The 23,413-nt window shown below is 38.2% G+C and overlaps 1 protein-coding gene across 1 annotated transcript in view; it reads right to left on the bottom strand.

Moving 5' to 3' along the window:
• PIEZO2 (piezo type mechanosensitive ion channel component 2) overlaps positions 1-23,413 on the bottom strand; it is a gene marked incomplete at both ends in the record, with an annotated part of 307,245 nt that overhangs the window by 163,982 nt on the left and 119,850 nt on the right. The gene's annotated exons all lie outside the window — the stretch shown is intronic.

The raw sequence follows: 23,413 nt of genomic DNA, 5'->3' as shown, positions 1-23,413 counted from the left end.
CCTTCAGTATTTCTCATACATTTAATACAACTTTTACCCAGATTTTCTCAAAAACACACAAACATCCCAACCTCAGCCACAACCATTAGCTTATCTGTTTTAAGCTCCTGCTAATATTTTGTTTATTGCCAGGGCCATTATACATAAAGGCTACAACGTGCATAAATACCTCAAGTCATACAGGTCTGCAAGGCAAATATACAGGAGGACATGAAACTGGGTCACAGTTTTCTCACTGCCTTTTTACACTCCTGTGGGACATCTAACAGACTCTATATAATGAAAGCAACTACAGTTCGTTTTGAATGTTTCATCATACTGAAATGAGAGAACTGACAATAATTCTTGCTGCTGATGGAGCCACCTGAAGGGGAACATAAATTAAAAGTGGGATAAAATATTATAATTCAGAAAAAAAAAAAAAAAAAAAAAAAGCAACAACAACAACAAAACTCTGTACACTGTAGATGTCTCTCTTACCATCATTACCTTCTAATTCAGTTAAAGGCATCAGCTCAGAAAACAATGACCTTCTCTTTGTAGTATGATATTTATCTCTAATCTGCTATGTTAAATGTTTGAATAGGACCTAGTAGATACTCTCCATTTTTGAATCCAGGACACTTACTGCATATCTAGATAAGAATCTAAAGACTCAACTTTTAAGAAGTTTGGGGTTATTTGGTTTTTGGTTGCAGTAGTGTTTTTTTCTTTTCTTAATCCTATAATCGGAATTTTTTCTACTCAATTTATTAAACTTTCCAGGTTAGCCCACGAAGACTGCGATAAATCTTTAAAGTAACAATATATTTTTTCTATACAGTTTTACCTGGTATCTGTCTCAGTGGCAAATCACAAATAATGACTGAAGCAATAAACCCCAAAAGTTAATTTTCTTACAATTCTGTGTTGTTCAGGGCTCTCTTGCCCAGTTCCTAATTGGACAGCCAAAGATGACATTAATCTGGGCACACAGAAAATAAATTCCTTGTATTAATCTCTGTTTTTTAGAGGGAGGAAAAGAAATTACATTGAAGTATACACTCCTAAAAACAACCAAAGTTTGACATTTAACTTTAAACAAGAAGGATTTGGGTTGGCTAAGGGGGAGACTCACAGCTGGTTCCAAACTTGGTAAGGAAGAATCTTCACTATATGTTTCTGGAACTGCTTCTTCATTCACCTTCTCACTGATAGTCATTTCAAACTTCAGTCACAGGCACATTTTCAAAGAAAGGCTCTAAAAACCTTTACTAATGAAAATGCAGGGTAGTGGAGCTTTTCTTTTCAGGACTGTTATGTCTACAGCCAGTAATTAATGTAAAAACACTTTTATTTGTCCCCGTTCAGTCCAAAGCAGGCAGGGATTTCAGGCCCATATCCAGCAGAGTACACAGAGATAAAACGCTTCAAAACTGAGGTGAAGAAAGCTCTACCTCCACATTATGGGAAAAAACAAAAACAAACAAACAAAAACAAACAAACAAAAAACCACAAGTTCTATTCTGGAATAACCCGACAGTGTATGTGGTCTGGTCAGTACCAGGAGTTCCTATTGTGGCACGTGTATTTGCTTGAGGTGTGGCAAGACTTCTGCCTGCACAACTACTCAAATACAATACTTTTCACCATACTGTGCTCAAATTTTGTAAAAAGAAGTCATCTAAAGATCTAAAGACGCCTTTAAAAGCAGGAGAGTAAACATTCCAACGTCACACATTTATTTCAAATATGAAAAAAATATCACGTGCAGCACAATAAAACATCAACATTTCACTGAGAATAAATTCTTTGAGATAGATAAAGATCCACTCCATTAACATGTCCTGTTATCCCGAACTCATCATCTTCTGCACACCCCTGGAGTATATGGGACATCATGTAGCACTGAGGTATCAAATCACTGCTAAAAAGTTGACTGTGCCACTCCACAGTAAGTGCAGAGCAGACATAAGCAATTCTCTATATAGTTTGTGCAATCCTACTGGCTCTGAAAAAATACTCAACAGTTTTTGAAGTTTGAAGATTTGAAGACTGTTGAAGAAAAGATATTTCAACAGTACTTCTTAAAGTACAGACTAGTACTGGCATCTTTAGTCAGTGTTTCTATTCTTTCCACTGTTTTGTATACTAGTTATATGAATTTTTCACCCCATGGTTGGCTACGCTTCAGCTGTATGATATATAGAGCGTTCTACAGCAGAGAGAAAGAGAGAGAAAAAGAGAGAAAAATAGCAAAAGAGAAAAGGGAATTGGGTCTCCACTGGTTTGAAATCATCTTTTGGCTGCAGCTGGCTAGCAGAACGGTCTTTGAAATGCATGTGACTCCTCTGAAGCAAAGCCTGCCAAGAACACAACTAACATTTCATATTAAAAAAATATACATCTTTTTTATGGAGTCCTATTTTAAAATGTTTATGATCTAAACATTCTGTTTTAAGATTTGCCAATTTCATTCTCAATAGTATCAATTTCTACACTGTGCTAACAGCCAAAAGTAAATACCCTGAGGTAACAGCAGCACTAAGAATAATGCTATTAAAAGTCTAGAAAACTTAGTACTTGATTTAAACCTTACCAAGCGCTTCCAAAACATTAAACAAGATTTAAGTCACGTAACTTTCATTAAAATCAAAACAGGAGTTTTTCATGAATTAAAGATTTGATCATGCTCCCAAAGAAATCAGTATGATTTTGGCTGTTCACTTCAGTCTTTCTCTTCTGGGACTGTGGAAAACATTCACCTGTCAACTTTCTGCATCTATCTGCAGCTACACTTTGGATCCTAAACTAATTTGGCTTCTCTTTTCTTTCTGTTTTTTACCACCATGTCAAAAATACCAAAACTGTTTATAGAAATACCTTAATTTGGTATCCGTGTAATTAAGCTTTTGTTCCAAATATTTGCTCCAGAGTGCCTGACCATTCCCATCTGTTCCAAAGATTCTGTTTCACATTAACAGCACTAGCTTTAAAATTCTTCAAAAAGATGAAGTATAATGTACTTCAGGAATTACTGTTCACATTTAATAGGAACAATGGTAAAATGCACATCATGTTCACATATGTACTCAATGAAATCCTAGCCTAAGAATGAGCATATAAGAACATGAGACTTAATAAGATAAAATGAAAAAGATCTTTGTGAAATGAAGAGTTGTCTTCTTTGACAAGTAGGCTTTCATTTACATGGTAGTTTCCATGTTTGGTTTGGTTTGGTTACAGCTACCTTATGAACTTCATGATAAGACTCATAATCCACTTCTAGGCTACTCACCTTTGCAAATCAGGAAGCTGGCTAGCTGCTGAAGTGCAATAGTAGGCTCAGAAAAAGCACAGAGTAATATATTATATAGTATATTATATAGACAGTAGTATATTATATAATCTGACAGTATAGCAGAGATCTGCAGCTCTTTGGGGCAAAGGCTGGCATGCACTGTAAATGCCTGCCTCCTATACCACCCCTATGAAGGTCCCTACAGGTCTGACCACATACAGTGATTAGCTGTTGCCCCACTATCTTTTCAATTCATCAGAGTGGTAGGTTTCTAATGCTGACAATAATAATTCTTGCATTCTTTTTGCACTGTGATCTGACATAAAGACCAGAAGTAAAATTACAACTTAATTGAACCAAAAAAAAACCAGTTTGACATTTTGCAATAAGCATTAAGTGAGCCTGTCAGAATTCAAGAAAACAATGAGAACAGTATGGAGAGCTTCAGTGATTGGAATAGATGAACAATACACACACACACACACATATATACATATAAACGCATAGGTTTCTTGGAGCCTGACAACAATATCACAGAGGGTCACCCAGGCTCTCTGAAGGAACTACCATGGTACCAGACATAGCACAGTAACACTTAGCTCATGAGAGTTATATGCATGTGTGACCTATGTAACCCTGACACGTTAGAAACAGGTAGGCATTCTTGCAGCAGTAACTGCATTGGTCTTTTTTCTAATGCTGACGGAAGAGTTTCAGAGGAACTGCTGATTTTGTGCAGTTTAGACTATTCCTACCAATTGCAGAATTTTGATGTAAAGCCTGGGACACTTACTTGTGTTCTACAAACCAGAAAATACACACACAAACAAACAAAAAGCCCTTTGTATATCAAGACGACAAAACGACAAAGAATGCTCCAGAAATAGAAAGATATACTTTGTGCAAAGCCTTCTGTTGCAGTTGCCACTCAACTCTTTCTCAAACAACTTAGCAGAGAACAGCACACAAGTCCACAGAGGATAGCCCATCTGGACTAGTTAGGGACCCGAGTATCTGAACCCACACATAAAATGTCTCAACAAACTGGAAGAGCAGACTGGTTTGTCCTGCTAGAGCTTCAATTTCACTAGAGATGCATGTACCATTTAAACCATCTGAAGTTTCACAATTTCCTTTCAGTGGACTGGGCAGTGCTGCTCTGCTGTATTTTCTCCTTCATCACCTTAGTACTTTCTGACTTATTACTAACCAGTATTGCTAAGTAGCTGCAATGCACACAACTGCAACTGATAAAAACTGCCGTTGGGAACATGAAGTTTTCAGCAACTTCATATTAAGCATTTTTGCAGTCACTAACTCCAAATTGTCAAACTTCTATCTTCTCTCAAACAGAAATGTTTTAGATTACGTCTTCTCAAATATCCAATTTTTTATAATTATTATTCTTTTTAATCAATACAGAACCACTGGTTTTATGAAACAGCCTGGCAGTTTTGAATACAGAAATGAATATGGCAGAAGAAAGAACTTTTTATTAGTTTCTCCATAGCACCGTAGGTATATTATGTACTTACTTACACAATGGCTAGCTATATACACTGTGCCTCTTACGAAATTGATCATTTATCTCCTGAATTGGTATCAGACAATGCTACCCTAACACTTAGCAATTCTCTGTACATTTTAAGAAACAAACCTCTACTATACTTCCTTTTCCTTTGATTGAAACTACCTTGGCTGCATCTTGCACCTATCATTCTGGTGCCCATCACAGTGTATAATTTGTGATAATAACATGAGATTCTTTTAAAGTGAAAGTTCTTAATAAGGGCTGTTACTATTCCACTGTGTCCATGCGGGTGTTTTAATTGAGATCAGGAGAGCATTTCTTGAGCAAATCCCCTGCTTAGCATACTCTGGTTTGCATGACAGGATTCCTTTCACATGACACTAAAGGACACCCCAAGGACACAACTTCTGTTTTTCAATGCTTACTGGGCACATGACCAGACCAGAGCTAATCCACTGCAAACCCCATTCAAAACACGTACCGTGGGGTGGTCAGGGATGCTGACCTAACTGCTTCACTCCTACCACACTAGTGCTGCTTGCTAGATGGGGCTCACACCACAACTCTCAGTCCCAGCCCTGAAGTGCTCCAGAAAGTCCTTCCAATTAGGGTCACCTTAGGGAAGGAAGGGGCAGGTCAAAGTGTTCACTCTTGGGCCTGTTTTTCTGGGCTGTATCCCATCTGCTACAGCAAGGAGAAGGTTTTTTCCTGACCTGACATACACGCAGGCTCCTAGATGCTCTGTGCAGCCAGGCTCCCCACAAAACCCCAGGGAGCCACTTCCAGGAGGCAAAAGGGCAGAATATTTCATTTGGAGAATAACTCAAGGAGAAGGAATAAGAAAAAATCTGATATATTATGATGTGTGCTGAATAGACTAAAACCAGTAAAATAGTAGTGGAGGGCTAGTGGACTAAGATGCTGGCTAGATGATGAAAGCGATTACTGAATACATACCAAACAAGAGGTCATGTTAAGAGCAAAGACCAGACATTGCAAGTCTTCACTTGCCTTCCACTCATACCAGCTTTCAACAGATTTTTTGACTGAATAAAGAGTACAAATTTGATCCCTAAGCAATAATGTAATGGGAAAGATTTATTGTGCATTTTTTCCTGTGAGGCAAATATCAAATTATTATCATGAGATACATAAATGGCTTTCCTATTAAAAAAGAAATCTTCACTCATTCCATGTTAACAGGAAAAATAATAATCGTCAAAACTAGTTCTCTTCTAAGGAGATTTTAATGAGTGGGAACTTCTACTACAAAAATGGCAGACTAGGAACACAGAGCAAAGTGCAGTAGTACTGACTTTATGATTATGTGCATATATTGAGAGGCATATGGCTTTAAAATGAATATTAAGAAGACAACAGGTATGGTAAAGTGATTAATGGCTCTGTCTGCCAGTCTTGCCTTCCAGTCTGCATCTTTCCTGGAACTCTGGGAGCCCAGAAGTGTCAGAAAAGCTCCTATAGATAAACCCTATATCCTAAAGAGCAGTTGCTCCAACTGGCCTAGCCCATATTGTCTTTTTTATTTTTTGATGTTGATTAGTACCAGAATTGGGGATCAGGATGAGGATTATTTTTAATATTGATCATTTAACTTAAGGGAGATAACCTGATGTGAAATACTTCCTAGCCTATCTGGGATATATGGAATCCAGCATCTCTGGGCAGACTATGCCAAAAAGAGGCAGAGCCAGAGCCAGCTCACTTTGTGTGACAGTAGGACCAGTGCCTCTGAGCTTGATCCACATAAATAAATGGAAAAAATTGCATTGAGTCTGTGGGCTTTGATAATTTGGCTGAAACAAAACTAAATAGCAATAAGGAATAGCAAAAAAATAAAAATAAAACAAACAAAAACACAAAAACCAAAATTTTTTTCAATAATGTAAACAACAGGTATTATTTCTACAACATTAATGAACTACTGATTAATAAACCAAAAAGGTGCAGTGTTCTGCAGTCAAACATTTCAGGAGAATGGGAGCAGAGGAGGCAAAAGTTCCTTCATTCATTAAATACATGAAACACAGCTTACTTTAAATGTGAAGCTTATCTATTTTTATATGAGAATCACACACCGTATTTTGTAAGTGAAGATGACTTCTATTAACTAAACACCATGGGAAGAAATAATAACTTTGAAAAAGAAAATTGTGAAAGTACCATCTATATTTGTTCTTCTGTGTCGGATTTGTTTAAAATGACTGCCAGGTAATAATGTCAATTGAAATTGCCTGAATGCAATGACATTTTTAAAACATCTTTTTCACAAGGATTTTTTATAACAATAATGACTTATTTTGTCTTCCTAGATATACTATATCAAAAAAAACTTACAGCCAATCTTCCCCTACAACATGTGCACACACTTAAACCCACTCTTATTTTAGCCTGTTTTCATTTCAAATTTGTTTCTTGAAGAAGGCAGCAAAACAGCAAATCCCGCAACACTAGAAAATCTTCGGGGAAATTGTTTCAGATGAAACCTGATATACATAGTTAATTGAAAGTTTTTTTGTTTGTTTAAACTATTATTATCTATTATTTGTCTATTTGTTTGCTCTAATGGTTGGTTGGTGTTTTTTTTTTTTACCCAAATTTCCAAGAGCACAGAAAATCTGAATTAATCCTGATGACTTTTAAGTTTCTTAAATAGAGCCACCTGCTCCCCATTCCCTATGAAAGTGGATCACTGGGAAAAAAAAAAAAAAAAAAAAAAAGATGAGAAAAGGGATTTTACACATAGTGTAAAGCTGAACTTTGCAGGTCACTAGCACAGACTCACACTCACACTGCAGGAGTAGGGAAGGAAAGAGTCAGATGGCCCACAGATACCTTATTCTCTCTTTTTACAGCAGAAAAGGGTGTCGGGGCTCCGAGGAGCAGCCTCAAAAGAAGGTGAGATTTTCTGCCATTGCCTTGGGGGACATAAACCTCAACTCAGAGAGGCACTGAGTTTAAGACCATCAAGGTTCTGCTCCAGATCTTCTGAAAGGGGGCCAAATAATATCTAAATGGGCCTTTTTTCAAATATGGAAGAGTGGCTTTGCTTTGATTTCCAAAGTAAAAGCAAAGAACTTAAAGAAAACTTGTAGTAAGTTTTATTTTTCATAAACCCAGAGAAAATGAGATTTTTCTCCATTTTTGTTGGCAGAGAAATTCTCTCCTCTCTCACCCCAACCAACACTGCTCTGTCTGCTAAATAGTATCTTAGAGGCAAAGCTTTCACTTCAGAGAGTAATTGACGGGCATCCTTCCAATTTCTAGAGCTACCCTCTGCTTAGTTTTATTGTAACATAATATACTGTTATGAATAATAATGTCGACCTAGTTTCCTGCAGTGATGAATGTGTGCAGTGTGCCAGCGCAAGGAATTTGCTTTTCATTGTCTCTTTTTTTCTCATCAGAAGAAGGAGGAGTCAACAATTTTCTTTCTGAACTCTGCAGCATGAGTATAGGGAATGGGGAGAAAATATAAAAAGTATGTCTTCAACAGCACATCCATACTCAAGAAATTACGGACAAAAGAAATAAGGATCAGAAACCAGGAAATCTTGCACAGGAACAAGAGGAATATTAAAATGACAGAAAAACAGCATTCTAGTGGTAGTATCTTTGACTCCACTAACATTTTGTAATGCATGCCCTTTCTCTGAAATTGCTTTTTTTTAAATATATATTTTTTCTAAAGATAATAAGGAGCCATTTCATGCATGTTACTTCCCTTGCAGATCAAGAAAATATTTGCACAGTGTGACAAAGGCAGCACGTCGTTGGTAGGCCTGACAACTTGCCCATATTCAAATTATTCATACGAAAAAAAAGTTTCAGTGGCTATAATGACAGTAGGTACAAAGAGATGAAGTGACATGGGAAGGACGATATCTAGAACCAAGCTTCAGAAAACTGGCTTGAGATGTGTACATCCTCAGCACACCACCTTCCGAGGAAGAAGAAAACAGAACTTTCTAACTCTGGAGTTAGAATGTCATTGAGTGACCACAGTGGCTGCACTTGTTCCACCGCACGCTAAGAACATCTGGATTTCACTGCCCCAGTAACCATCACTCATCTCTTCTCTGCTCACGCCCCGTAAAATAACCAAGGTCAAGCAACTGGACTTGCCTATACAGACTTCACTGAGAAACAATGTTATGCGATTGTGCCCAGTTTGGTCTATAACAGAATGCAGGATTGCATCCTGTGTGTTAGTAGATCATTTCCCAACACTTAATTAGTTTTCATTAGGATGCCACAAATAGCATGAGCACTATCAACAAATTAAAGAAAATACTGTGTTGCCTAATCATTTCCATTTTTTAAAAGTACTCTGTGTTTTCTGTCTTGCGTGCTTCAAATAGTTTACAAATAGTTTGATCTTTCTAGAGTCACATACTTAATTAGGAATAATTTCTCTCTACTTTGGCTAGATCTAAGCCTTTCCACATAACATCAGTAAAAGCACCGAAATGTATGCCATTCTCTTTAATAAGTTAATAGATGACAAGAGTACTCTCACACTTATTAAAGTGTGGTTAATTAGTCCTCATGGGAATATTTTTTAATTAAGTACTTCATTGGGCATTAAGAGTGTCATACTTTTTTAGTAAATAGTAATGAGAACGATGAACAGTAATAATTTCCTACTCAGCAGGAATTTTCACATTACAGAAATCACGTGCAATTTAGACTTTTGACTGTTAAGTGCATTTTTAAATCAGGTATTTTATTTATTTATATGCTTCTTGATTGCCTTTAGAAGTGACCTTATATCAGGTCTAATAGAAAAGGGACAAACAGCACATTGTACTGTTTGTTTCCTCTCAAAGATGCATGGCCAACAACAGCAATACTTCAAAACTAGTGCCAACTGGCTCATTTTCCCTGTTCAAGCAGATCTGAAGAACTGGAAGGTCCCACAGTGGGATCAGTGCTTCAGGTGATGGAGAGCAGGTGCATTCAATTCTGTTAGAGAAGAAGGGGTATACAAAACTTCTCCATGGGTGTATTAAAAAAAAAGTATTGGGAACATCTTTGTTGTGCTCAAAATGAGACACACCAAAAATGCTACAGTTCAAGATCTATGACTTGTACAAATGTTATTGGCCCAATTTCTGAAACCATTTATCTCATCCCAAATGTTTCTCTGTATCGGTTTAAAAAAAACCAAACAACTACCTATACTTGAATAAAATGGAGCACCTCGGCAACATTCTCTGCAAAGCATAAAGCCTGTCAGAATTTCTCACCTTTGCCAGCTGGAACACATCAAGTATATTTTATGTAGTTGCAAATAGGAACTATTCCCAGCAGCTGGGGACACTGTACTCACTATAGGCAAAAAAAGAAGCAAAGAGGTGGAAGAGAGAAAAATACATTCAGTAGGAAACAGGCTGAAATGGATAAATGGATAAAATTTCTAACAAAGAAGATGTTGGTTTATACTGGAAAGATATGTAAATGCCACACTTTGTACTCTCTAATTAATCTAAAATTAATTTAATCTTATTTTATCTGGAGTGACTTATTTAAAAACACTTTGTATGAGAAAAAAATCAAGTCTTACTCTAAATCCTGTATATTACTTCTTCTAATGACTATTCTGGAAAGATTTAGTTGCAGAAATAATAAAATATTCTTTGCATCTCACTAATCCCTGTTTCTATTTCATATCAACACTTTGGTACATTCCTTTTTTAAAGTCAGTGGATGTAAAATAATATAACTTCACTGGGGCTTTCAGTATTACTTCATCCAGCTTTAGAAATGATATTTTCTGCAGTAAATTTCCTGAAGTTTTTACACATTTGACATCACAACTATATCTGCATGTGACAGAAGGACAAAATGACACCTAACTGAGCCTGCCATGGGAACAGAGGGCTTCCGTAAGCACAGAGAGATGCAAGAGGGACCCACTTCAACAGGATGCTGCAATTGTTTGTGCTCACAGGTGCTTCTACTACATCATTTGCCCTCCAAAATCCGTCTGCAAAGCAGATACTGGATCATAGTCAGGATCTCACACCTTGCTCTTCCTTGTAGAAAACCAAGCTGTAATGCTAGCCACATCTATACATAGCCAGGTATGCCTCCGCTGGCAGATTAATGGAGGTTTGCTGACAAAGAGCTCCAGACTGCAGGCAGTTTCTATTCCCTTCTACACAGAGGCCCAGCAGGAGGACAAGCGACTCATGGAGGCTGCTTGCTGCTGACCACACTCCCCTTAGCAGGTACGCGACCCGGCCCCACCGCAAAATCAAAGACATCAGTGAAGTGCAGTCCAAAATGCCAGAGGTCACGGAAAAAAAATTGACTGTAGCTTTCTGTTATTAATCTCCCTAGTTTTTGTTTGTGTGTATTTAATAAGGCACGTCTCCATGACTCTTGTTTAAAGGTTTACTACAGATATGCTAATCTAAAAAAAACATACCTTGTTTGCATGCAGTACACACTGATAAGATTTACAGTACTTCAGCACAGGTTTGAGCTGGTTACAGTCATCCCATGATGTATCTGAGCATCAGTTTTTATATAAACTGTTTAAGCTTCGTCCACCGTTATAGTGCAAATCAAACATGAAAACAACTCCCACAGATATGGTTAACTTGAGTATCCTCATTGACAGAACAGAAAATCATATCACCAGGCCAACCATTTAAAAAATCAAAAGCAGAGGAACTAAACGGAATAAAGTAGATCTGGAACGCATGATCCCTACCGAGGATTCAGGAATCTGTCCTCTGACTTCGGCCAACCTCCTAAAATCTGCATACATTAAAAAACAAACAAAAACCACCAAACATCAACTTAATACTAATTTAATTCATCCTTAGTAAAAAAAATAAATAAATAAAAAAAGGACAATAGAGGAGCACAATAACAAAGTGTTTTCACATTGTAAGTTAGACTAGAAAAGTTGTGACCAGAATCAACTACTACTTGACAGATATCTGGAGGGCTCCATGAAAGATTTCCTGTCTGCCAGTATATTTTTTTTAAATGTCAGTTTTACTATCCAGAAAAGGCACCAAAAAGCAGAAAACATCACTGCCTAACTTTGGACATCTTAATGGGAAACTTTCTGATCTGACCATTCAGTCTTTTTTTCTTTTTTCCTCCTGGGCATACCTGTGGAAATACCTGGGCATACTACTAAAAAATGCAGTGAAACCACCTCACATCTTCTAGAATTTAAGTGAATCACATGGCTAGTAAAACAAAGGGAAGCACTTACTGCTACTATTATTTGCCATTTAAAGAAATATAATGAAATGTTAGTTGCCACCTCTTCAACCCGTAACAAACAAATTGCACTTCTCCTACTCCTCCCCCACCAGTGCTGCTCAGCCCAACCCTAATATTTCACCCCTACAGCAGAAGGGAAAATTTGGAGTTTTCATGTCCCTGTCTTGAAGTGTTCTTCATGCCAAACACTCTGGAGAGCCAAAAACCTTGAGGCAAATAAGGCCAACCATTCAGAGGAAAAACATAGGGAAACCCTGAGAACAATCCACAAATGCCAAGTAATTTCCACACAAAAACCACCACTCTGTCAAGTTTGGATGTGCAGGTAGACTTATATAGGGGATGGTGTCTATTTTCTATACCCCTGTTCTCCATCACCTTCCAAGGTCAAGGATGCTGACTGGGTCACAGTTCCTGCACTACACCAGTCCTGTTGCCCAGTATACAGTATAGCTGCTGGAGCTGTACTGAAATTGCTCAAGAATTGCTTCTGTCTCAAGAGTTAAGGGCTGGCCAACCTAGTTGAAGAAAAAAAAAAATACTTCAAAACTACATATGGAAAAAAAAAATAATAAAATAAAAAAGAAGCCCTGCAGGTTATTCATTATTAATCCCACTTATTTTCTCATATGGCATTAGTTACACATTACTTGAGATTTTAGAGCAATTTCTAGCATTAAGCAAATATCTGCTCAAGTCAAAATTAAGCATTAATTCAGGAGAGAGATTTTAGATTTCAAGTAGATTTTTTCCTATTAGTGCCTCATAACAAAGTAATTGTTGAATTAGTAATACATTTGTCAGTCCTAGTAGTAATTATAGGTAATATATATATAAAACAAATTACTGCTTGATTTTAGAATGTGAGCAGTGAAAATTTGGCATGAGGTTCTAATTATCTACTGAACATGAGTCATGCCAAAACCGGTGGGACAAATCATACCTTAACTCCTAAAGCTAATGTGACCCTGCTGAATATGGCTTCCCTGCATTATGGCACCAATCCTGAGAGCAGAGCACACAGCGGGATTTGTACAGGTGCAGCAGCTGGCCCTCATTCTCAAAAAGTTAAAGAGTGAGGGTGTGAACTGCAAAATGAGAACAACTACAACAATCCAGCTTAAGCGATTTAGCTCTGGGGGCCAAACCTCTAACAGGAATAACTAATAGCTTCTTTTCCACAAAACAGCGAACAAATAAATACGCATGCTATGCCAAAAATAACACCTACTATTCCAAACTTATCTGAAGAGAGATAAAAACATGGGCAAAAATGAGCAACTTTTGACTGACAAATTTTCATACATGAAGTATGGACCCTGAAAGATGCTAGAGAGCCCTAACTCCTATCAACTCTCTTTGTAAGCAGTGAGAAGGACTGACACAGAAGATTTTTAGAAAACCTGTTAAATAATTCAGGGATTTCTCCCTACTGTGCAGCTGTTCTTCAGCAGTTTTCATGGAGTGATGTGAGTGGTGTGGGCCTACAGTCTGAATGGGTTCTTAACTTTGAAAGGCAATCATAACTTTCTATTACTTTGTATGCTGAAAAGCAAGTATCAAAGCGTGTCAGAAAGCCATCTGACAAACAGTGAACTTTACAGGAAACAGATAAGAATTAAATGTATAACAAGGAAAATTAAGGGGTGTATTATATATTTCCAACACACATGTCAAAGGGAAATGAAGAAACAAATTTTGCATTTTGATTTATACACAAGTTCATCAGGGATCTAAATGACTTGTCTTAAGATACCTTGAAATTTGTGCATTCCTGTGCCAGGAACGCAATTTTCTAAACTCACTTTTCTAAATTCAAGGAAGATATCTTTCCCTATGGATTTGCTGGCATCAGGCAACAATCTAAGGGCCAGACAACAGTGGGAACCAGCTGGGCTGGGGGCTGTAAAAACACAGAAGTGCAGAGACAGCACTTGCCTTAAAAGTCTGCAGTCATCTGCAATCCAGACAAGACACAAAAGCTGAGGGAATTGTTAAGATACAATGTATTAGGAAAAGCTAAGAGAAAGGAAGACTCGAGTTTACGTTGAGCTGGGACTCAATAATGAATCATATGTTCAGGAACATATTTCTGCAGCTTCTTCTCTTTCCTCAGCTGGAAGTTTCTCCTCAGCCAGCTCTTAGGTCACAGAGGGACTGTCTGCCTCCTTTTCTGTCAGGCCCAAAGAATCCCTGCCTGCATTTCTCAAATATTCTCCCTTGTTCTTTTCTCTTCAAAATTGGCCTGACAGAAAAATCAAATGCTGGATGATGGCTATGTCCTGGAAGATCTCCTCTGCTTGCATGCAAGCCCTGTATAAAGAAAGAAAAATAACAAGCAACTTCTTGATGTAGCGTATATCACATCTCTCCATCTCCATCCTATTTTCACCTTTAGTACTAGGAGACACTGAAGAAAAGAAGTTGTTTCACAACAACTTTACAATTCCCAAGTGCCTTGGACCTTGATCCATGGAACCTCTGCATATGCCTAAAATGTAGCAGAGCTGCTGGCTGTTGGAAATGTTGTTCTGACATCTTTTGGATAGAGCTGTTGGTGTGCATTCCTTAAAAAGTGGATTTGCCAAGCAGTGATATCAGGATTATGAGACTCAAATTACTACTGAAATGGCTATTTACAGTTTCAAGAGATTCTCTCAGTGACAACAGAGAGGGGCCACATGAACACTAGGTCAAATGCTTACGTGACAAATGGGTTAGCAATAGCACTTGGACTTCTGCGCGAAGAGCTAATGTTGGGAGGCCTCCTGTGATCTCAGGAAGCAGGAACCAGGAAACGTATTTAGAAATGTAAGCAGAAGCAGAGGTCAGCATGAGGGAAAAACAAAGCGTCCAATTATTGTAACAAGACAGATGTCTGTAGCCAAAGGACCAGGGAGGTCTACGCAGGATACATGTGGTACTGCAAGAGGAAATGAAGTGCAGAAGAAATCCAAATATAGCAAGTCAAGATATGTTGGACTAACTGAACATAGATGCATCTACTGAATGGCACTTCAGTGGAGGTTGACTTATGCTTGGCATATGGATAAAGCAATTAGCCCATCAAGAAAATCACATTAGATGACAAGAGGTAATAATGCTATAATGTAATACAAAAGGAACTGATTTTACAGATAAAAAAAAGAAACCACAGCCTGGTTTCTGCATATTCAGGCTGATGAGCAATTGGACCCCTCTGTACATTGCCCTATGGTGAAAGAACATGAATGAGAAAACACTATCATAGTGAGATTTGTACCTGATAAAAGCCAAATAAGCTGAGAAAAGCCAATTAGTCACCTGAGTGAGGGATTGGAAACTGACCCTGGAAAAACCACTACCGTGTCTGACGCACGGTGAGAGGCATCTCATGGGGCTTGATTGTGGTTCTTGGTACCCTGACAGACATCAGCAGGTGAACTGTGAAGAAAGAAGCCAGAAAGGAAAGACAGGGAGACCTCCCTGTGATGCTCTTCAACACAAGGGTCCTACTGGATGCCCAGCACAACTAGAAAGAACCAGTTTGTTTAGAAACAAACCCTCAGCCTATCAGATCCATAGCAGACAACCTCTGCAGATAGATATGCATTCTATAATGATTATTCAGCACCTTACATGTTTACCTTATTGGTGGCTTAGAACTTGTTTTTTTATATATCATACTAAGTCTTTTGTAGAGAGAAAAAAGTATATATATACATATTTTTGCCCTGATGACATAGTATATTTTCTACTTTGAAAAAAACACTCAGCAAGAAACAGAATGCCTAAGACTGAAGGGGAGGTCTGCATGAAGAGACCTGAGATAACTCTGACTATTACCGCTCATCATTCAGTCACCAAAATAAGCAGGGTGAAATAAATAAATAAATAAATAAACAAATAACTAAATAAAACAGATTAGAAAGTGGGCTACTGTCTTATAATTAACATATTTTTGCAATGCTAAAGCATAAATACTCACATATAGAAAAGTTTTCTCCCAAAGGCTTCCAGGCAAAGTGTGCTAAAGGTTGATTCACTGGATGACCACAAGATGAAACAGTTATCAGTGCATGGGTGCTTAAAAACATCCTTATCTCCCAGCAACTGGTCACTCTTAACCACCAAGAAGTATTAACTCTCCACAGTCACAGCACATAAATCTTAAATTAAACATGTTCTTCTTTAGTCACCTGGGGGTATGTGTACAGCCATGATAATATTCTCTTACAAAATTCAGTCTAATTTATTATGGCCTGGGGTAATGACATAAGACCAAGCCTGATCCCAGTCCTTGTTTATGCAATTTGTATAAGAGGATCTCAGACCTTTGTTTTTGATATGTGCTGAACACCATCTTTGTTATCACCCTGTTCAAATCTTCTAGTAAGGGCTTAAAAATTGTTTTGATGAGATATTTCTGGTAAGGGCTTTAAACTGGTTTTGATGAGATATTTCACCTTCATCTTTTACTCTCCACAAAGGATGAAGCAATTGAGAAATTACATACAGTTTCTGAAGATATCAGTAAAGAGTTGGTAGCAAGCAAGTTGAATAGTCACAAACTCCAAGAACAAGAACTACAAATCAGAACAAGAACTACAAATCTTGACTGAATGCCAATGTTTAAACAGGAAACTAACGTCCAATTCCCAAGACAGAGCAACAGCAGAGAGAGACCAGTCACAGAGCTCTCCCAAAATAGCACAGGGCACAGATGGAGCCACGTGAATGCTTCTAATGTAAGACATCTTTAGCGTGCAACAGATTTAATGAAACCTTGAACAGAAGCATCAAGAGAGATGTTGTCACACCAATTAAAAGGAGCACGCAGGTGAAACTGATGTGAACATGTGAAAACATATGACACATAAGTGAATGTATGAAAATATACATGAAACCTGTTCGTGTCAAAGCCCCCATTATTTGACTCTACTCTGCACAAAACACAATATTTCCAGTAACAGAGATCATCATTCACAGCCTAGCCAAACACTGGGAAATATCCAGGGAGATTATGACCTAACTGTCCACATCCTGGACTAAGAATATCAAAACAAAAAAAGTCTACTCACATTGTTATTTATGCTGAAATACTAGCCAACTTCTCTACCACTTCTGAGTTCCAAAATATACTAATCATCTTCATAGGAATATATTATTTATTTCATTTTAAAAACTTCCATATACAACCTCCAACTGAGGAAGAAGTGATGAACAAAAACATCTTAGGATAAAGTATCTAAAGAGCAGAGCTCCTGATGGGTTTGATTTACATCTGAATGCATTTAGCATCAGCATTTAAAAATTACAGAAGTCTATACGACTCTCCCCAAACTCAAATTTTGCAACTCATAAACCTTTCTGGGATTTATAACAGTTTGTTTTGCACTGTATTCTGCATTCCATATTCTGGGGTGGTTAGGTGGATGGGTGGACAGAAATATTAATATTAATGGAGATTTATAAAATTATAGATGTTAAACTTTGTAAGCACTGACCAAATATAGAGCATGCTACCTCAGAATTAAATACATCCAAAAAAAGGTACAACTCCAGGATGAAAGTAACTATTTGTACCACAAACAGTAACAGCAACATAAACAAAAAAACACACTCTTTAAACATTGGATCACCTTGGCAGTGGTCCTAACTCAGGGAAGAGAACATGACAGTGACTGTTTAGCTCAAGGTTTCATAGATTGGCCTGAGCTGGCTTAGCAAAGATGAATGCAGTCACTGTGTGACATGTTGAAGGCAGTGAATAAAGGGAAGCAGAGCAAGTGAGAAATATTTTCCCATTTTCCATAATCCATGTGTTGTTTTTTGTTTGTTTTTTCTTCCCGTATCTACAATATCAATACCCTATTAGCAAATTAAAGATACCTAGCATAAGGGCCATCTGATATTTAACATGTATTCATCTTCAGAGCTACATATTTTCTCTTTTTTAATAGAGAACAGAAAACAAGGTTTGGTGACTGATTTTGCTAAACACTTCTTGCACAACCTGGGTAGATACCCACCTGAGCCTTACATTCTGCATCCATGAAGCAGCCTAACAATGTACTTTCAATCTGCTGATGTGAAAGAGAAGTGCTGCTACATATTGGAAACAGTGGGCTACCAATTGTATGCGGTTCTTTTTCACTCGGCTCAGCGTTACTGGTAGATCACTGCAGAGTGTCCAATGGCTTATCTGTAGCACCAGCAATGCAGGATCTCCTTTTTGACTTTTAGGTTATGTCCATCATTGTCAAGGAGATGTCTATGTAAAATTAAATATCCTTTAAATAAATCCCTATACTAATAAACTGTAAACACTTTTGCATTACTATATAATGGAATATGACTCTTAAAAAAGGATTAAAAATGACTGAACTTCACATTGTCACATTTTTTTTCAAAACAACAGAACTGATACTTCAACCAACTTTTGAGAAGTATTTGAAATCAAGAGCTGCTGTCACGAAACTATCTAAAAAGTATTTTTTTTTTTTTTGCTCATCTGAAAAAATTACATAGCAAAACAAAGATGCAAAATTTCACATTTTGATTAAATACATCACCCACCAATTCAACACAATATCTATTGTTAATTCCTGCAGCTGTGGTTGTATATCCTTTAATTCTTTCCTATAGATTAAAAAAAAAAAAAAAAAAAAAAAAAGGTGACAGGAACAACTGAGAACAACTGAGCGCTATGAAGAGGAAATGTGATATCATTTTCTTATTGTTATCCAGAATTCCAGAATGACATGGATAGATGTGGAAGCCTATCTTTGACTTTTTCCAGATGTCTGTGGAACTGTATCAGCATTCCAGCTTTGTTTTATATGGATGTGTACTTTGTGAACTTCTTTGTTCAGGCTTTTATTTTTCACTGTGTGAGAGGGAATTTTGACAACATTTCAACCAGAACATGAGAAGTTGCAAAAATAATTTTCAAATTCATGTATCATAGATGTAGTGCAATCTAACTTGTGGAAAAGCTGTTGAGAGAACAGGATGGTAATGAACAGGTGGTATTTGTTCTCAAGGCAATGCAATCTCATCAGCTGAAATTTATTTTGGTTTAAAATCCTCATAAAAATATGATACCATGAGATTGCAGTACCGGAAGATATGGCCAGTCCTGCTTGGCCGTAGAACTGCTATACTACCCTGGGCAGAATCATGGCTCACATTATATGCCAACAAGAACAATCTGATCTTGGTTGATATCCAAAAGTTTTCTCTGCACCTTTTTTTTGGAAGCACTCATACTTGCAGTCAAGGAGGCCACTACAGAGCATCTTCCTACCTCACCAGTACCTGGTATTTTAAACTTTGGAAAATTCCATTAAATTCAATTTTATTAGTGAAAAACAGTGCTGAAATCCTTTCACTCCCCCACTCCACCCCCAACCCCTTTGCTTACCAAGGTTGGCTAATTGGGTAATTCAATTAGACTGATTCTTGAAATTGCACAGGTTGCTTCAGTACAAAAACTTAATAATCACAGAAAACTCCTACTGTAAGGAATAAGGTCCCTGAAAATTAAAATGTGCATGTGGGTGGGTATAAGCAAAAACAAAGAAAGAAACACAACTGAATAGCAATTTAAAGGCTTTTCTTGACCCCTTCCCACAGTACTGATTTTTTGTGTTTCTGCTAGTCTTATACTTTATCTTTAGGCAAACAAAACATCAGATAGCCAATAACATGCTAAAGGATAGCCATGAAATAATGAGAATTGGTTGAATAGTGTTATGAACTGGGAACTGTTGTCAGAACAACAGTATCAGCTTCAATTATTATTATTATTATTTATTCCTGTAATATTTGTCTTTTGCAGTTTGTGAGAGTCTTTAGCTGATATCTTCACAAATATAAAAAAGTTAGCCACAAGAAGTATTTACTATCTCCTTTATATTAAAACAGAAAAAAAAATCCAGACATAAATAAGGCTTTCAACAGTAGGTCTTGTAATTCCACAAGTTTTATATTGCAGCTGTGTTTAATTAACACTAGACCACCACACCCTCCAGGTGGAAGATTTTGAGGACCATTAAAATCCAGTTTGGCGCCTTGACTAAGGTCTGTATTTTTAAGAATGATGGTTGGTTGCTAGACGCTACAATAGAGCCTGTTCTGGGTATAATTTGAGTCCTTTGATGTTCCTATGGTAGAGACAAGAACATGGGTTCTCTCAGAAACATTACATTATTTGCAGACAGACCTGTGGGGTCTAGGAAAAGCAGGAATTTCTTGGAACCTGTTATGTAGCCATCTGTGGCATTGCTAAGAAACTGCAGGGACACAATCCATGACAAGGTCACAATCTGCTGGTTTTAAAGGATGCATTGAAAATCATCCTCTTACATTTCAGTATTCTGAATTTCTATGCCAAAAAGACCCATAAAAAAAAAAAAAAAAATGGTCAGGCTATGTGAAGTTTCTTGGCCATAATGACTTTATAGGTGAAGTGATTCATGAACCAAAAATGCATGTTAACAGTTCCATGGCGTTTACATTGGGGGCTGGCTGTCCTCTTTTGAAATGTATGACTCTATGCATAATAGAAATAACTGGTAGGACTTTCAATTTATTAATGTACTCTAAGTTACATTGCTACCAATATCCTTCAGGGCTGAAGTTCTGTTTTTATTATGAATAACCTTTTACTCTTCTAATGAGTACGGTAATGAATTGATGATACTAAACCCCACAAAGCTTGAGAAAGCTCTCATCAACCACTAGCTGGAGTTTACGAATAATTTGGTATCACTGATAATATTTAGAAATCAAGTTCATTCTCCAGTCACTGAACTTTGAAAGGTATTGTATCCTTTTTTTTTTCTAGACGTAAAAATAAAATTATGGTGTTGTCATGAAATATTTTTCATTTACTTTCTGTAGTGGGTTTACGTGGCAAGGTTTTGGTAGCAGGGAGCCATAGGGGTGGTTTCTGTGAGAAAGATCTAGAAGCTGCCCCATGTTTGGGAAGGGCCCCATTGTTTTCCAGATCCGAGCCAATAAGCGATGTTGTTTTGCGCCTCTGTGAGAGCATATTTAAGACAGGGAAAAAACGCTGCGCCACACAGCAGCCGGGAGAGTCAGTGGAGCGAGAGAACAGCCTTGCACCAAGGTCAGTGTAGAAGGAGGGGGAGAGGTGCTCCAGGCGCCGGAGCAGAAGTCCCCTGCGGCCTGTGGTGAGGACCATGGTGAAGCAGGATGTCCCCCTGCAGCCCATGGAGTACCACGGTGGAGCAGGGTTCCACGCTGCAGCCCGTGGAGGAGACCACGGTGGAGCAGGTGGCCCTGCACCGACGGAGGCTGCCGCCTGTGGAAGACCCCTGCCGGAGCAGATTCCGGGCCGGACCTGTAGCCCGTGGAGAGGAGCCCACGCAGGAGCAGGTGACCTGGCAGGAGCTGCTGCCCGTAGGGGAGCCAGGTTGGAGCAGTTTTCTCCTGAGGGATGGACCCCGTGGTACAGACCCATATCTGGAGCAGTTCTGGAAGAGCTGCTGCCTGTGGGAAGCCCACGCCGGATCAGTTCATCAAGGACTGCATCCCGTGGGTGGGACCCCACAGCACAGGGGACGAGAGTGACCGAGAAGGAGCGGCAGAGAAGAAGTGCTGTAGACTGACCATAACCCCCATTCCCCCGTTCCCCTGCGCCGCTCGGGGGGAGGAGGTGGAAGAGGGTGGATGGGGGGAAGGTGCTTTTGTTTTTTTTTCCTTTGTTTTCTCACTTCTCTCGCTTGTTAGTTGTAGGCAATAAATCTTACTATCTCCTTATGCCGAGTCTGTTTTGCCCGTTACAATAATTATTGCGTGATTTTCTCGTCCTTATCTCAATCCTTGAGCCCTTTTCACATATTTTCTCCCCATTCCTCTTTGAGGAGGGGGAGTGAGAGAGCGGCTGTGGTGGAGCTCGGCTGCCCACTCGAGCGGAACCACGACACTTTCTTTCACTGATTTTTTTTCACCATTGAAAATCATACTGTTTGTACTCTAGATGATGAGTATAACACCTCTAAAATTCAGTTTATTAATTCCTTTAAACAAAATCCTAAAAGAATTTGGTATGATAAAATTCAGCAGTAAACACAGTATATGTGGATGGAAATGGTACAATGCTACATGTACAGATATCAGGAAAATGCTAGACTTGTAATGAAACAAAAGGGTTTAAGATTAGATTAAACAAGATTAAGATTAATCTTAATTAAGATTAAGATTAAGATTAATCTTGTTTAAGATTGAAATCAAATCCAACCTTCTAAATGAGTTCTCTTCCTTCCAAAGATATGAAAGGTATTTTTCCTTCTTTGGTGACTGCAAAGGACTTTTACTTATTTATTTTGCCCTGTGTTAATATAAGCATGACAGAAGAGCTGCATGTTGTTTACGCAAAAGTTGTAACATACAGGGCCTTCTTGCACACTGTGTGGTTATTGATTCAGACATATGTATACACACACACACACACACATATATATATATATATGTGTGTGGCAGAAATTGATGGGAATTTTAAGGCCTTTTCCATTCAGAAGTGGACTCAAAACGTGGAAAGTTCAGACGTAATTTTACCCAGACTCAGGGCTGTGTTCTAACACACTGACACAGGAGAGCCCACCAAAGCATTTCAAGTCCAAGTCTGTGAAGAAAATATTTTTTTCCCCAAATGGCTCCAAGCCATATTTATGTGAACAACGCCTTTTGCTTTGTTTCACGGGGTGATTTTTTCTCATGTTGCAGATTCCATTGAACAGCTAAGTAAACCCAGTTCTTTCTACTCTACCTTAACTTTGGGTTAAGATCTGCCTTTTGCCCTGAGCAGTCCCCAGGCTGCATCTCAGATGGCTGCCACCCCCAGGCAGGATGGCTCGCCTTTTAGCTAGGGACCCAGCCATGGCAGAGCTGCTCTGGTTAGCAGTTGTCAACTCAACTCACTTTTGCTGCTCACTTCCCAGCTGAGACCCAGAGCACGCTGCTGACACAAAGCATGCAGAGGCATAGCAGGCTCAAGCCAAAGGGCTTGGTCCCAGGGATAAAAACTGGCTCAGACTTACAGGGTGGGTACATACAAAGCCTCACAGCACCACGCTAGCAAATTGGGTTTTCTAGGAATACTCAAAATGATTACATGATGAAGAGCGATACATAAAGATGTAAACAATCTAACACAAGATAAATCCTCGGAATTAAAGTGAAATATTTATTTTCAGTGGAAAGCATTTTTCTAAACAGTGTTTAACACACATATATATAGTTTCCTATTTCTGCACAGTAACTCCCCTAAGACTCCCCACTAAATATTTATGTTACAGTGATTTGAATGCTCAGCAAGAGAACTTTTC

Source organism: Netta rufina, assembly GCF_964035555.1.
Source record: "Netta rufina genome assembly, chromosome: 2".
NCBI classification, from domain to species: domain Eukaryota; kingdom Metazoa; phylum Chordata; class Aves; order Anseriformes; family Anatidae; genus Netta; species Netta rufina.
Note: the sequence above shows the minus strand (reverse complement) of the source record. Positions and strands in the feature narration are given on the sequence as shown.